Genomic DNA, 12,824 nt, shown 5'->3' with positions numbered 1-12,824 from the left:
ACTCTTAAAAGCGATACAACTTAGTAATATCGGAAAAAAATCATTAAATACATGTTGGTATGAATATGTGACGCAACCGTTGTAACTCAGACGGATTGACACAGTTAGAAAATTAATGAAATGTAGTTTTTGAAACTGTCTCTATTTCTTCAGCGCGAAGTAACGGCTACGATTGGTCCCACAGTAAAAAATGACTTATTTATCTAAATTTTTAAATAAAGCGCTACCACAGGGCCTAGTGTACTCGCTGAATTCCAGCAATCATGTCGAATTAAGAAGAATGTTAATCCTTGGAGTCCAATTGGCTCATTTATCATAAGTGTGATAAATAAGCCATTTTGACTACAAGAGATAACATTCTTTTTAATTTGACATGCTTGCTGAAACTCAGCGATTAGACTGGTAGCGCTTTATTTAAACATTAAGATAAATTTGTCATTTTTTACTGTGAGACCAATCCTGGCCGTTAGCACGCGCTGAAGAAATAGAGACATTCTCAAAAACTACATTTCATTGATTTCTTGGCGGTATAATTCCGTTTGAGTTACAACGGTTGCGTCACATATTCGTACCAACATGTATTTAGCGAAAGTATTCGGATATTACTAGGTTGCATCACTTTTACCAGTGAAACGTTTGACTGTGGGACTTAATTGAACTGATTTTGGACTTTGACCTTTTAAATGTGATAAATAAGTCAGTTTAACTACAAGAAATAACATTCTTCTTAATTTGACATGATTGCTGGAACTCAGCGATTACACTTGGCGCTGTGGTAGCCCTTTATTTAAAAATTAAGATGAGTAAATCATTTTTTACTGTGTGACCAATCCTAGCCGTTTGTTTGAGCTGAAAAAATAGAGACAGCTTCAAAAAGTACATTTCATTGACTTCCTATCGGTGTCAATCCGTTTGAGTTACACCGGTTGGGTCACATATTCGTACCAACATGTATTTAGCGATATTTTTCGGATATTACTGGGTTGCATCGTTCTAACAGTGAAACGATTGACTGTGGGTCTTAATTGAACTAACTTTGGACTGTGACCTCATAAGTGTGATAAATGAGACAATTGGACTCCAAGAAAAAACATTCGTCTTAATTTGACATGATTGCTGGAATTCAGCCATTACATTAGGCTCTGTGGTAGCGCTTTTTTTAAAAATTTAGATAAATAAGTCTTTTCTTACTGTGGGACAAATCCTGGTCGTTACGACACGCTGAATAAATAGGAACAGATCCAAAGACTACATTTCATTGACTTTCTAACGGTGTCAATCCGTTTGTGTTACAACGGTTGCGTCACACATTCGTACCAACATGTATTTAGTAATATATTTCCGATATTACTAAGTTGTATCGCTTTCAACAGTGAAACGATTGACTGTGGGACTTAGTTGAACTGATTTTGGACTTTGACCTTATAAATGTGATAAATGAGTCATTTTGACTACAAGAAAGACATTCTTCTTAATTTGACATGAGCGCTGGAACTCAGCGATTACACTGGGCGCTGTGGCAACGCTTTATTTAAAAATTAAGATAAATAAGTCATTTTGTACTGTGGGATCAATCCTAGCCGTTCTCGCGCGCTAAAGAAATAGAGACAGTTCAAAAACTACATTTCATTGACTTTCTAGCGGTATAAATCCGTTTGAGTTACAACGGTTGCGTCACATATTCGTACCAACATGTCTTTAGCGATAGTATCCGGATATCACTAGGTTGCATCTCTTTTAACTGTGAAACGATTGACGGTGGGACTTAATTGAACTGATTTTGGACTTTGACCTTATAAATGTGATAAATGAGCCATTTTGACTACAAGAAAGACATTCTTCTTAATTTGACATGAGCGCTGGAACTCAGCGATTACACTGGGCGCTGTGGCAACGCTTTATTTAAAAATTAAGATAAATAAGTCATTTTGTACTGTGGGATCAATCCTAGCCGTTCTCGCGCGCTAAAGAAATAGAGACAGTTCAAAAACTACATTTCATTGACTTACTAACGGTGTCAATTCGTTTGAGTTACAACGATTGCGTCACATATTCGTACCAACATGTATTTAGTGATTTTCTTCCGATATTACTAAGTTGTATCGCTTTCAACAGTGAAACGATTGACGGTGGGACTTAATTGAACTGATTTTGGACTTTGACCTTATAAATGTGATAAATGAGCCATTTTGACAACAAGAAAGAACATTCTTCTTAATTTGACATGATTGCCGGAACTCAGCGATTACACTGGACCCTGTGGTAGCGATTCATTTAAAAATTTAAATAAATAAGTCATTTTTACTGTGGGACAAATCCTAGCCGTTAGCGCGCGCTGAAGATATAGAGACAGTTTCAAAAACTCCATTTCATTAACTTTCTAACGGTGTCAATCCGTTTGAGTTACAACGGTTGGGTCACACATTCGTACCAACATGTATTTAGTGATATTTTTCCGATATTACTAAGTTGTATCGCTTTCAACAGTAAAACGATTGACTGTGGGACTTAGTTGAACTGATTTTGGACTTTGACCTTATAAATGTGATAAATGAGTCATTTTGACTACAAGAAAGACATTCTTCTTAATTTGACATGAGTGCTAGAACTCAGCGATTACACTGGGCGCTGTGGTAACGCTTTGTTTAAAAATTAAGATAAATAAATCATTTTGTACTGTGGGACCAATCCTAGCCGTTATTGCGCGCTGAAGAAATAGAGACAGATTCAAAAACCACATTTCATTGATTTTCTAACGGTGTCAATCCGTTTGTGTTACAACAGTTGCGTCACCTACTCGTACCAAAATGTATTTAGTGATTTTCTACCGATATTACTAAGTTGTATCGCTTTTAACAGTGAAACGATCGACTGTGGGAATTAATTTAACTGATTCTGGATTGCGACATCATAAATGTGATAAATGCGCCAATTGGTCTCCCAGGAATAACATTCTTCTTAATTTCACATGATTGCTAGAACTCAGCGATTACACTTTGCGCTGTGGTAGCGCTTTATTTAAAAATTAAGATGAATAAATCATTTTTTATTGTGGCACCAATCCTAGCCGTTATTGCGCGCTGAAGAAATAGAGACAGTTTCAAAAACCACATTTCATTGACTTTCAAAGTGTGTCAATCCGTTTGTGATACAACAGTTGCGTCACCTACTCGTACCAAAATGTATTTAGTGATTTTCTACCGATATTACTAAGTTGTATCTCTTTTAACAGTGAAACGATTGACTGTGGGAATTAATTGAACTGATTCTGGACTGTGACCTTATAAATGTGATAAATGAGGCAATTGGTCTCCAAGGAATAACATTCTTATTATTATGACATGATTGCTGGAATTCAGCGATTACACTTTGCGCTGTGGTAGCGCTTTATTTAAAAATTAAGATGAATAAATCATTTTTTATTGTGGCACCAATCCTAGCCGTTAGTTTGCGCTGAAAAATAAAGACAGCTTCAAAAATTACATTTCATTGACTTTCTACCGGTGTCAATCCGTTTGAGTTACAACGGTTGGGTCAAATATTCGTACCAACATGTATTTAGTGATATTTTTCGGATATCACTAGGTTGCATCTCTTTTAACTGTGAAACGTTTGACTGTGGGACTTAATTGAACTGATTTTGGACTTTGACCTTATAAATGTTTTAAGTGAGACAATTGGACTCCAAGAAATAACATTCTTCTTAATTTGACATGATTACTGGAATTCAGCGATTACACTGGGCGCTGTGGTAGCGTTTTATTTAAAAATTAAGATAAATAAGTCATTTTTTACTGTGGGACCAAACCTAGCCGTTATTGCTCGCTGAAGAAATAGAGACAGTTTCAAAAACCACATTTCATTGATTTCTTGGCGGTATAATTCCGTTTGAGTTACAACGGTTGCGTCACATATTCGTACCAACATGTCTTTAGCGATAGTATCCGGATATCACTAGGTTACATCTCTTTTAACTGTGAAACGTTTGACTGTGGGACTTAATTGAACTGATTTTAGACTTTGACCTTATAAATGTTTTAAGTGAGACAATTGGACTCCAAGAAATAACATTCTTCTTAATTTGACATGATTACTGGAACTCAGCGATTACACTGGGCGCTTTGAAGCGTTTTATTTAAAAATTAAGATAAATAAGTCATTTTTTACTGTGGGACCAATCCTAGCCGTTATTGCGCGCTGAAGAAATAGAGACATTCTCAAAAACTACATTTCATTGATTTTTTGGCGGTATAATTCCGTTTGAGTTACAACGGTTGCGTCACATATTCGTACCAACATGTCTTTAGCGATAGTATCCGGATATCACTAGGTTGCATCTCTTTTAACTGTGAAACGTTTGACTGTGGGACTTAATTGAACTGATTTTAGACTTTGACCTTATAAATGTTTTAAGTGAGACAATTGGACTCCAAGAAATAACATTCTTCTTAATTTGACATGATTACTGGAACTCAGCGATTACACTGGGCGCTGTGGTAGAGTTTTATTTTAAAAATAAGATAAATAAGTCATTTTTTACTGTGGGACCAATCCTAGCCGTTATTGCGCGCTGAAGAAATAGAGACAGCTTCAAAAACCACATTTCATTGACTTTCTAAGTGTGTCAATCCGTTTGTGATACAACAGTTGCGTCACCTACTCGTACCAAAATGTATTTAGTGATTTTCTACCGATATTACTAAGTTGTATCTCTTTTAACAGTGAAACGATTGACTGTGGGAATTGATTGAACTGATTCTGGACTGTGACCTTATAAATGTGATAAATGAGGCAATTGTTCTCCAAGGAATAACATTCTTATTATTATGACATGATTGCTGGAATTCAGCGATTACCTTAGGCACTGTGGTAGCACTATATTTAAAAAATTAGATAAAAAAGTCTTTCTTTACTGTGAGACCAATCCTGGCCGTTAGCACGTGCTTAAGAAATAGAGACATTCTCAAAAACTACATTTCATTGACTTTCTAGCGGTATAAATCCGTTTGAGTTACAACGGTTGCGTCACATATTCGTACCAACATGTCTTTAGCGATAGTATCCGGATATCACTAGGTTGCATCTCTTTTAACTGTGAAACGTTTGACTGTGGGACTTAATTGAACTGATTTTGGACTTTGACCTTATAAATGTTTTAAGTGAGACAATTGGACTCCAAGAAATAACATTCTTCTTAATTTGACATGATTACTGGAACTCAGCGATTACACTGGGCGCTTTGGAGCGTTTTATTTAAAAATTAAGATAAATAAGTCATTTTTTACTGTGGGACCAATCCTACCCGTTATTGCGCGCTGAAGAAATAGAGACAGTTTCAAAAACCACATTTCATTGACTTTCTAAGTGTGTCAATCCGTTTGTGATACAACAGTTGCGTCACCTACTCGTACCAAAATGTATTTAGTGATTTTCTACCGATATTACTAAGTTGTATCTCTTTTAACAGTGAAACGATTGACTGTGGGAATTAATTGAACTGATTCTGGACTGTGACCTTATAAATGTGATAAATGAGGCAATTGGTCTCCAAGGAATAACATTCTTATTATTATGACATGATTGCTGGAATTCAGCGATTACCTTAGGCACTGTGGTAGCACTATATTTAAAAAATTACATAAATAAGTCTTTCTTTACTGTGAGACCAATCCTGGCCGTTAGCACGCGCTGAAGAAATAGAGACATTCTCAAAAACTACATTTCATTGATTTCTTGGCGGTATAATTCCGTTTGAGTTACAACGGTTGCGTGACATATTCGTACCAACATGTCTTTAGCGATAGTATCCGGATATCACTAGGTTGCATCTCTTTTAACTGTGAAACGTTTGACTGTGGGACTTAATTGAACTGATTTTAGACTTTGACCTTATAAATGTTTTAAGTGAGACAATTGGACTCCAAGAAATAACATTCTTCTTAATTTGACATGATTACTGGAACTCAGCGATTACACTGGGCGCTGTGGTAGCGTTTTATTTAAAAAATAAGATAAATAAGTCATTTTTTACTGTGGGACCAATCCTAGCCGTTATTGCACGCTGAAGAAATAGAGACAGTTTCAAAAACCACATTTCATTGACTTTCTAAGTGTGTCAATCCGTTTGTGATACAACAGTTGCGTCACCTACTCGTACCAAAATGTATTTAGTGATTTTCTACCGATATTACTAAGTTGTATCTCTTTTAACAGTGAAACGATTGACTGTGGGAATTAATTGAACTGATTCTGGACTGTGACCTTATAAATGTGATAAATGAGGCAATTGTTCTCCAAGGAATAACATTCTTATTATTATGACATGATTGCTGGAATTCAGCGATTACCTTGGGCACTGTGGTAGCACTATATTTAAAAAATTAGATAAAAAAGTCTTTCTTTACTTTGAGACCAATCCTGGCCGTTAGCACGTGCTTAAGAAATAGAGACATTCTCAAAAACTACATTTCATTGACTTTCTAGCGGTATAAATCCGTTTGAGTTACAACGGTTGCGTCACATATTCGTACCAACATGTCTTTAGCGATAGTATCCGGATATCACTAGGTTGCATCTCTTTTAACTGTGAAACGTTTGACTGTGGGACTTAATTGAACTGATTTTGGACTTTGACCTTATAAATGTTTTAAGTGAGACAATTGGACTCCAAGAAATAACATTCTTCTTAATTTGACATGATTACTGGAACTCAGCGATTACACTGGGCGCTGTGGTAGCGTTTTATTTAAAAATTAAGATAAATAAGTCATTTTTTACTGTGGGACCAATCCTAGCCGTTATTGCGCGCTGAAGAAATAGAGACAGTTTCAAAAACCACATTTCATTGACTTTCTAAGTGTGTCAATCCGTTTGTGATACAACAGTTGCGTCACCTACTCGTACCAAAATGTATTTAGTGATTTTCTACCGATATTACTAAGTTGTATCTCTTTTAACAGTGAAACGATTGACTGTGGGAATTAATTGAACTGATTCTGGACTGTGACCTTATAAATGTGATAAATGAGGCAATTGGTCTCCAAGGCATAACATTCTTATTATTATGACATGATTGCTGGAATTCAGCGATTACCTTAGGCACTGTGGTAGCACTATATTTAAAAAATTAGATAAATAAGTCTTTCTTTACTGTGAGACCAATCCTGGCTGTTAGCACACGCTAAAGAAATAGAGACATTCTCAAAAACTACATTTCATTGATTTCTTGGCGGTATAATTCCGTTTGAGTTACAACGGTTGCGTCACATATTCGTACCAACATGTCTTTAGCGATAGTATCCGGATATCACTAGGTTGCATCTCTTTTAACTGTGAAACGTTTGACTGTGGGACTTAATTGAACTGATTTTAGACTTTGACCTTATAAATGTTTTAAGTGAGACAATTGGACTCCAAGAAATAACATTCTTCTTAATTTGACATGATTACTGGAACTCAGCGATTACACTGGGCGCTGTGGTAGCGTTTTATTTAAAAAATAAGATAAATAAGTCATTTTTTACTGTGGGACCAATCCTAGCCGTTATTGCACGCTGAAGAAATAGAGACAGTTTCAAAAACCACATTTCATTGACTTTCTAAGTGTGTCAATCCGTTTGTGATACAACAGTTGCGTCACCTACTCGTACCAAAATGTATTTAGTGATTTTCTACCGATATTACTAAGTTGTATCTCTTTTAACAGTGAAACGATTGACTGTGGGAATTAATTGAACTGATTCTGGACTGTGACCTTATAAATGTGATAAATGAGGCAATTGTTCTCCAAGGAATAACATTCTTATTATTATGACATGATTGCTGGAATTCAGCGATTACCTTGGGCACTGTGGTAGCACTATATTTAAAAAATTAGATAAAAAAGTCTTTCTTTACTTTGAGACCAATCCTGGCCGTTAGCACGTGCTTAAGAAATAGAGACATTCTCAAAAACTACATTTCATTGACTTTCTAGCGGTATAAATCCGTTTGAGTTACAACGGTTGCGTCACATATTCGTACCAACATGTCTTTAGCGATAGTATCCGGATATCACTAGGTTGCATCTCTTTTAACTGTGAAACGTTTGACTGTGGGACTTAATTGAACTGATTTTGGACTTTGACCTTATAAATGTTTTAAGTGAGACAATTGGACTCCAAGAAATAACATTCTTCTTAATTTGACATGATTACTGGAACTCAGCGATTACACTGGGCGCTGTGGTAGCGTTTTATTTAAAAATTAAGATAAATAAGTCATTTTTTACTGTGGGACCAATCCTAGCCGTTATTGCGCGCTGAAGAAATAGAGACAGTTTCAAGAACCACATTTCATTGACTTTCTAAGTGTGTCAATCCGTTTGTGATACAACAGTTGCGTCACCTACTCGTACCAAAATGTATTTAGTGATTTTCAACCGATATTACTAAGTTGTATCTCTTTTAACAGTGAAACGATTGACTGTGGGAATTAATTGAACTGATTCTGGACTGTGACCTTATAAATGTGATAAATGAGGCAATTGGTCTCCAAGGAATAACATTCTTATTATTATGACATGATTGCTGGAATTCAGCGATTAGCTTAGGCACTGTGGTAGCACTATATTTAAAAAATTAGATAAAAAAGTCTTTCTTTACTGTGAGACCAATCCTGGCCGTTAGCACGTGCTGAAGAAATAGAGACATTCTCAAAAACTACATTTCATTGATTTCTTGGCGGTATAATTCCGTTTGAGATACAACGGTTGCGTCACATATTCGTACCAACATGTCTTTAGCGATAGTATCCGGATATCACTAGGTTGCATCTCTTTTAACTGTGAAACGTTTGACTGTGGGACTTAATTGTACTGATTTTGGACTTTGATCTTATAAATGTTTTAAGTGAGACAACTGGACTCCAAGAAATAACATTCTTCTTAATTTGACATGATTACTGGAACTCAGCGATTACACTGGGCGCTGTGGTAGCGTTTTATTTAAAAATTAAGATAAATAAGTCATATTTTACTGTGGGACCAATCCTAGCCGTTATTGCGCGCTGAAGAAATAGAGACAGTTTCAAAAACCACATTTCATTGACTTTCAAAGTGTGTCAATCCGTTTGTGATACAACAGTTGCGTCACCTACTCGTACCAAAATGTATTTAGTGATTTTCTACCGATATTACTAAGTTGTATCTCTTTTAACAGTGAAACGATTGACTGTGGGAATTGATTGAACTGATTCTGGACTGTGACCTTATAAATGTGATAAATGAGGCAATTGTTCTCCAAAGAATAACATTCTTATTATTATGACATGATTGCTGGAATTCAGCGATTACCTTAGGCACTGTGGTAGCACTATATTTAAAAAATTAGATAAAAAAGTCTTTCTTTACTGTGAGACCAATCCTGGCCGTTAGCACGTGCTTAAGAAATAGAGACATTCTCAAAAACTACATTTCATTGACTTTCTAGCGGTATAAATCCGTTTGAGTTACAACGGTTGCGTCACATATTCGTACCAACATGTCTTTAGCGATAGTATCCGGATATCACTAGGTTGCATCTCTTTTAACTGTGAAACGTTTGACTGTGGGACTTAATTGAACTGATTTTGGACTTTGACCTTATAAATGTTTTAAGTGAGACAATTGGACTCCAAGAAATAACATTCTTCTTAATTTGACATGATTACTGGAACTCAGCGATTACACTGGGCGCTTTGGAGCGTTTTATTTAAAAATTAAGATAAATAAGTCATTTTTTACTGTGGGACCAATCCTAGCCGTTATTGCGCGCTGAAGAAATAGAGACAGTTTCAAAAACCACATTTCATTGACTTTCTAAGTGTGTCAATCCGTTTGTGATACAACAGTTGCGTCACCTACTCGTACCAAAATGTATTTAGTGATTTTCTACCGATATTACTAAGTTGTATCTCTTTTAACAGTGAAACGATTGACTGTGGGAATTAATTGAACTGATTCTGGACTGTGACCTTATAAATGTGATAAATGAGGCAATTGGTCTCCAAGGAATAACATTCTTATTATTATGACATGATTGCTGGAATTCAGCGATTACCTTAGGCACTGTGGTAGCACTATATTTAAAAAATTACATAAATAAGTCTTTCTTTACTGTGAGACCAATCCTGGCCGTTAGCACGCGCTGAAGAAATAGAGACATTCTCAAAAACTACATTTCATTGACTTTCTAGCGGTATAAATCCGTTTGAGTTACAACGGTTGCGCCACATATTCGTACCAACATGTCTTTAGCGATAGTATCCGGATATCACTAGGTTGCATCTCTTTTAACTGTGAAACGTTTGACTGTAGGACTTAATTGAACTGATTTTGGACTTTGACCTTATAAATGTTTTAAGTGAGACAATTGGACTCCAAGAAATAACATTCTTCTTAATTTGACATGATTACTGGAACTCAGCGATTACACTGGGCGCTGTGGTAGCGTTTTATTTAAAAATTAAGATAAATAAGTCATTTTTTACTGTGGGACCAATCCTAGCCGTTATTGCGCGCTGAAGAAATAGAGACAGTTTCAAAAACCACATTTCATTGACTTTCTAAGTGTGTCAATCCGTTTGTGATACAACAGTTGCGTCACCTACTCGTACCAAAATGTATTTAGTGATTTTCTACCGATATTACTAAGTTGTATCTCTTTTAACAGTGAAACGATTGACTGTGGGAATTAATTGAACTGATTCTGGACTGTGACCTTATAAATGTGATAAATGAGGCAATTGTTCTCCAAGGAATAACATTCTTATTATTATGACATGATTGCTGGAATTCAGAGATTACCTTAGGCACTGTGGTAGCACTATATTTAAAAAATTAGATAAATAAGTCTTTCTTTACTGTGAGACCAATCCTGGCTGTTAGCACACGCTAAAGAAATAGAGACATTCTCAAAAACTACATTTCATTGATTTCTTGGCGGTATAATTCCGTTTGAGTTACAACGGTTGCGTCACATATTCGTACCAACATGTCTTTAGCGATAGTATCCGGATATCACTAGGTTGCATCTCTTTTAACTGTGAAACGTTTGACTGTGGGACTTAATTGAACTGATTTCAGACTTTGACCTTATAAATGTTTTAAGTGAGACAATTGGACTCCAAGAAATAACATTCTTCTTAATTTGACATGATTACTGGAACTCAGCGATTACACTGGGCGCTGTGGTAGCGTTTTATTTAAAAAATAAGATAAATAAGTCATTTTTTACTGTGGGACCAATCCTAGCCGTTATTGCGCGCTGAAGAAATAGAGACAGTTTCAAAAACCACATTTCATTGACTTTCTAAGTGTGTCAATCCGTTTGTGATACAACAGTTGCGTCACCTACTCGTACCAAAATGTATTTAGTGATATTCTACCGATATTAGTAAGTTGTATCTCTTTTAACAGTGAAACGATTGACTGTGGGAATTAATTGAACTGATTCTGGACTGTGACCTTATAAATGTGATAAATGAGGCAATTGTTCTCCAAGGAATAACATTCTTATTATTATGACATGATTGCTGGAATTCAGCGATTAGCTTAGGCACTGTGGTAGCACTATATTTAAAAAATTAGATAAAAAAGTCTTTCTTTACTGTGAGACCAATCCTGGCCGTTAGCACGTGCTGAAGAAATAGAGACATTCTCAAAAACTACATTTCATTGATTTCTTAGCGGTATAATTCCGTTTGAGATACAACGGTTGCGTCACATATTCGTACCAACATGTCTTTAGCGATAGTATCCGGATATCACTAGGTTGCATCTCTTTTAACTGTGAAACGTTTGACTGTGGGACTTAATTGAACTGATTTTGGACTTTGATCTTATAAATGTTTTAAGTGAGACAATTGGACTCCAAGAAATAACATTCTTCTTAATTTGACATGATTACTGGAACTCAGCGATTACACTGGGCGCTGTGGTAGCGTTTTATTTAAAAATTAAGATAAATAAGTCATTTTTTACTGTGGGACCAATCCTACCGTTATTGCGCGCTGAAGAAATAGAGACAGTTTCAAAAACCACATTTCATTGACTTTCAAAGTGTGTCAATCCGTTTGTGATACAACAGTTGCGTCACATATTCGTACCAACATGTATTTAGTGATTTTCTTCCGATATTACTAAGTTGTATCGCTTTCAACAGTGAAACGATTGACTGTGGGACTTAATTGAACTGATTTTAGACTTTGACCTTATAAATGTGATAAATGAGCCATTTTGACAACAAGAAATAACATTCTTCTTAATTTGACATGATTGCTGGAATTCAGCGATTACCTTAGGCACTGTGGTAGCACTATATTTAAAAAATTAGATAAATAAGTCTTTCTTTACTGTGAGACCAATCCTGGCCGTTAGCACGCGCTGAAGAAATAGAGACATTCTCAAAAACAACATTTCATTGATTTCTTGGCGGTATAATTCCGTTTGAGTTACAACGGTGGCGTCACATATTCGTACCAACATGTATTTAGCGAAAGTATTCGGATATTACTAGGTTGCATCACTTTTAACAGTGAAACGTTTGACTGTGGGACTTAATTGAACTGATTTTGGACTTTGACCTTTTAAATGTGATAAATAAGTCAGCTTAACTACAAGAAATAACATTCTTCTTAATTTGACATGATTGCTGGAACTCAGCGATTACACTGGGCGCTGTGGCAACGCTTTATTCAAAAATTAAGATAAATAAGTCATTTTGTACTGTGGGATCAATCCTAGCAGTTCTCGCGCACTAAAGAAATAGAGACAGTTCAAAAACTACATTTCATTGACTTACTAACCG

This window comes from Hydractinia symbiolongicarpus, chromosome 3 (assembly GCF_029227915.1).
Source record: "Hydractinia symbiolongicarpus strain clone_291-10 chromosome 3, HSymV2.1, whole genome shotgun sequence".
NCBI classification, from domain to species: domain Eukaryota; kingdom Metazoa; phylum Cnidaria; class Hydrozoa; order Anthoathecata; family Hydractiniidae; genus Hydractinia; species Hydractinia symbiolongicarpus.
The sequence above is the reverse complement of the archived record's forward strand: the minus strand, read 5'-3'. Positions refer to the sequence as shown.